We start from the raw sequence: 5,284 nt of genomic DNA, 5'->3' as shown, positions 1-5,284 counted from the left end.
AACTGTTTGGATCCTTGAAAACGTGTCGGCCGGAGGGGTCGGGAGAAGTGTAGAGGTGAATGCAGTCACCGGTATAGTTTTATTTGTCAGCAACGTGGAAGGTGTGCATAGAGTATGTCGCGCAGACGGACTGAAGAATATGAAAGAACAGTGAATATTGCATGGACTTTCGTAAAGGACGGAGAATTTAGGAAGGAAGGAGGGAAGATTAATGTTTCATGTTCCACCAAAAACAAGGTCGTCAGAGATGGAGCAAAAGCTCCGATTAAGGAAGGAAATGGAAAGAATTCGGCGATGTCCTTTCAGAGGAACCATCTTGGCGTCTGTCCTAAAGCAGGATATCATGATGGGCATTTGAACAGTCGCCCTCACGAATGAAAGTGCAATGTGCTAACCGCTGCTTTACCTCACCCGGTCAAACAATTTGGAACCCACAATCATTAATGAGGCCATAGTATGCATTTTGTTGTGGAAGGTGCAAGTGTTAAATGTGCACTTCTGACGAGCAAATAAAATAACGGAAATTTCGCTGTTTTAATGACCAGAGGATTTGGCTAATCTGAACTGGAGAGGCCGACATTTTGCAGTAATCTCAGCTCAACGACGGAGGGACTATCCATCGATGTACTGCAACCGCTAGGTGTCTTCAGCCAGAGGTAACGTTTCTCAGAAATACGTCTTTGACGGCAACCGAAAAACACTTACAAGAACATATTTGCGATAACTCCGAAAGTCGCGATAATCATGCAGTTTACGTTCGTAACTTGTTTGATCATTAAAACGTTCATACGCAGTAGGAAATAAAATAGTAAAATTTAATCAAAACTTCCAAAGCAAAACTTTGAAAACGGTAGCCAGTCCGACTTCAATAAAGTACAACTCCAATGAAGTACACAGTCACTGTAATGTCTCTTGCAGTAGAATTCCACAGAATTTGAGCACAACTGGTTACATTCACGTTATTGATCATTAATTTTATATGTACCGTACTTCCTACTGAACGCTTTTCAGTGTGAAGTCATTAATGTTATAAGATTTGACTTTGACTTATATAATGGGTACAAATTATTCGTAGGTAACATATAATCCCAATCACTGCGTAACATAGTTTGTTTTTATTGTGTGGCTGTGCGGTTCTAGGCGCTATAGTCTGGAACCGAGCGACCGCTACGGTCGCAGGTTCGAATCCTGCCTCGGGCATGGATGTGTGTGATGTCCATAGGTTAGTTAGGTTTAATTAGTTCTAAGTTCTAGGCGACTGATGACCTCAGAAGTTAAGTAGCATAGTGTTCAGAGCCATTTGAACCATTTTTATTGTTTCTCTGTATCCATGCTTTGAATGCATGGGATGGTAGTATAAATGAGTAATTATACTTGCGTTGTCTATGTCGAAAGAGTGAGGCAGTTCAAACGCAAAAAGTCGTTAAGAGACTTAAGTAGACAGGAATATTATAGTAACTATGTTGTATGAAAGCAGTTTCATTGAGCAGAATAAGCATTTAAAGACCAAACAGCTTTGAATACAGAGAAAACAGTCGAATTGCGTTGACAGGAAAAAGCAGTATATTAGTAATAAAAAAACAAACAGAGCGTAATATTTATTTGAAAAGACGGTAGCTGAGTCATACATACGTCAGTACTCAATACCGTGGCGTGTCATTCTCTCTTTCCTTCAAAAACCGCTCATCACTGATGCAAATGCCCTTAGCAGGAAAACGTGGTGCGGAAGCCGTAAGACCCGGACTATGGAGCAGTGGAGGAAAGGCATTTGATGGGATGGGTCTTGTTTCACACTGTTTCCAGCTTCAGACCGAGATTATGACTCAGTAGTGAAACATGGCAGAGTTCGGTGATGATTTGGGTAGCGCTATCGTGATACTCCATGGGGTCCATGGTTGCTCTCTCCATACGGGGGCTCGCCCAGCGTGTAGATTCCCTGGGTGTATCACTGGTGAGTTGGTTTGGAATTCCATCTCGCCCTGCAATTTCCTGCTTCTGAAGCTCCCTTTGTGTTGTTTTGTTGTTGTCAGGGTTCACGAGTGCGACATTTAGTTCCGCAGTGACTTTGTCGGCTTTCGTCTTTTTATTTCTCGTCACTATCCTCTTCAACGACCGTCCGTCAGGATCCGTCGACACACACTTTCGTCCGCGTTGTGACTTGGAGATGTTTTCCCGCTTTCCCTGGATGAGGTATCTTGGCATTACTGCCAAGAATTATGTCACCATTTCGGCTAGTCACGTCCAGCCCGTCGTTCAGTGGTTGTTCCCCAATGAAAGTGCTGTCTTCTCAGACGACAGGGCCCGTGTTCACACAGCTCGCATCGTCTAGGGTTGATTTTGTGAGCGCGAGGATGAATCGTCGCATCTCACTTGGCAATCGCAACCACCAGATCTCAGATCTTTGTGGTCTACTTTTGAGAGAAGAACGCTTGATCACTATCCACCTCTATCATAGTTACCTGAACTTGCTACTATTTTACAGGAAGAATGGTGTACGATTCCCTTGAAAACCAAATACGTCCTGTATTTATCCATTAACAGACGGCTGGAAGCTGCTTTCTTACACCGTATTGGCAATGATAATGTGTTGTGTTTCTAGTGTTAACATATTTTTGTCCGCTTCCTGTATGTAGACATGAGCTGATTATACTCATCGGAATACGTCCACCGATGGGCGATGCAGCTAACACGTTAATGAGCGATGTCTCGCTGCCTGGGCCTACCCACCTCGCCGTGGCGTAAGCGCTAGACGGCTGCCATTGCATAATTAATGCGATTACGCAAGCAGAGAAGAGCGTCAGCCGACAGATCCTCCCGTGAAGTCTGATCTCCGTGCGAGTGGGAAATTACGGAGCTTAGAAAGTAATTAGCGGCACGTGATAAAGTTGTAAATTTGTTAGTGCAGGGAGCAAGATGTGTTGCTGTGTAGAAGTAATCAGTTTTATTCGTTTTATTCTTAATGCCGGACAGATCATGAATATGCATATGTATGTGTGTGTAGCCCTTCGCAGTTAGGAAAGATGCGCAAAATTATCATCTAAAGATGACCAGAAATTAAGCAGTAATTTTGGAATGCTCTGCTGAAAGGCTCACACGTCTCGTTGTTTGGGCTCTGGCTTCCTATTCCACACGAAGGCAGTAACTCGTTCAGGTTCAGCCCTCTGATAAAAAAAAGTAAAATAAGATCAAGGAAGTAGATTCGTATTGGTCTTATAAATAATACAGGCTTTTGCTATATCACCTAATTTATTAGGAGATACTCTACAGCTCCAGTGGTCAATGTTAATACACTCCCTACAACAATTAGTTTTGTCAGACGTATACCATGACGTGGAGGCAAGAAGAAGAAACTAACATGAGTGCAAGGGTCTCCAATGGTTCCTAAACAAGTTATGTGAGATGTGCGCAAATATATCTGGAAAAATACACACATCAAAAAAAGTTTTTCATCACCTCGGTTCCAAGAGTTCCGGAACCCGTACAGGAAACTGGAATAGAGAGCAATGAAAACAACATATTGAATATTGTACCTCCATACAGCCAAATCTTCAGAGGTGGTAGTCCAGATTGTTGTACACACCGGTACCTCTAATTGCATTGACGCATACCAGTATTCGTCGTGGCATACGTCCATAAACAGCCCTTTTCTATCTATCCCTGCCAAGTTCGATAGCGTTCATGTCTGGAGAACATGCTGGAAACTCTGGTCGAGCGATGTCGTTATCCTGAAGACAGTCATTCACAAGATGTGCACGATGGAGGCGCGAATTGTCGTCCATGAAGACGAAAGCCTCGGCAATATGCTGCCGATATGGTTTCACTATCGGGCGGAGGATGGCATTCATACCATCCATGACCACCAGCGGCGTACGTCGACCCCACATAACGCCACCGAAAAACAGCAGGGAATCTCCACCTTGCTGCACTCGCTGGACAGTGTGTGTAAGGCCTGACGGGGTTGCCTCCAAACACTTCTCCGACGATTGCCTGGTTGAAGGCATATGTCACACTCATCAGTGAAGAGAACGTGATGCCAATCCTGAGCGGTCCATTCAGCATGTTGTTGGGCCCTGATGTATTGCGCTGCATGGTGTCGTGGCTGTAAAGATAGACCTCGCAATGGACGTCGGGAGAAGTTGTGCATCGTGCAGCCTATTGTGCACAGTTTGACGCGTAACTTGACGTCCTGTGGCTGGACGAAAAGAATTATTCAACATGGTGGCGTTCCTCAAATGGTTCAAATGGCTCTAAGCACTATGAGTCTTAACATCTGAGGTCATCAGTCCCCTAGACTAAGAACTACTTATACCCAACTAACCTAAGGACATCACACACATCCATGCCCGAGGCAGGATTCGAACCTGCGACCGTAGTAGTCGCGCGGTTCCAGACTGAAGCGCCTAGAACCGCTCGGCCACAGCGGCTGGCGGAGGCGTTGCTGTCAGGGTTCCTCCGAGTCATAATGCGTAGGTAGCAGTCATCCACTACAGTAGTAGCCCATGGGCGGCCTCAGTGAGGCATGTCGTCGACAGTCCCTGTCTGTCTGTATCTCCTCCATGTCCGAACAACATCGCTTTGGTTCACTCCGAGACGCCTGGACACTTCCCTTCCTGGTACAATGTAAGAAGGCGGACGCGATCGAACTGTGGTACTGACAGTCCAGGCATGGCTGACATACAGACAACACGAGCCGTGTACCCCCTTCCTGGTGGAATGAGTGGAACTGCTCAGCTGTCGGACCCCGTCTAATAGGCGCTGCTCGTGCATGGTTGTTCACATCTTTGGGCGGGATTAGTGACATCTCTGAACAGTCAAAAGGACTGTGTCTCATACAATATTCACAGCCAACGTCTATCTTCAGGAAACCTGGGAACCAGTGTGACACAAAACTTTTTTTTTATGTGTGTATTATTATAGCAGCATAAGGCCGCTCCAATTCTGCAAAGTGCACTAACTGCCAGTTATTAATATTAGCAAAAAGCAACACGTGACACTAAATGAATAACATGACGTGACAATACATCTCGTTCTCCATATTGTTTTATTTACTCTTACTGTTCAAATTCAAATGGCTCTGAGCACTATGGGACTCAACATCTGAGGTCATAAGTCCCCTAGAACTTAGAACTACTTAAACTAAGTAACCTAACGACATCACACACATCCATGCCCGAGGCAGGATTCGAATCTGCGACCGTAGCAGTCGCGCGGTTCCAGACTGAAGCGCCTAGAACCGCTCGGCCACAGCGGCCGGCTACTCTTACTGTTACAGGATACCTGAATT

This window comes from Schistocerca piceifrons, chromosome 2, assembly GCF_021461385.2.
Source record: "Schistocerca piceifrons isolate TAMUIC-IGC-003096 chromosome 2, iqSchPice1.1, whole genome shotgun sequence".
Taxonomy (NCBI): Eukaryota; Metazoa; Arthropoda; class Insecta; order Orthoptera; family Acrididae; genus Schistocerca; species Schistocerca piceifrons.
The sequence above is the reverse complement of the archived record's forward strand: the minus strand, read 5'-3'. Positions refer to the sequence as shown.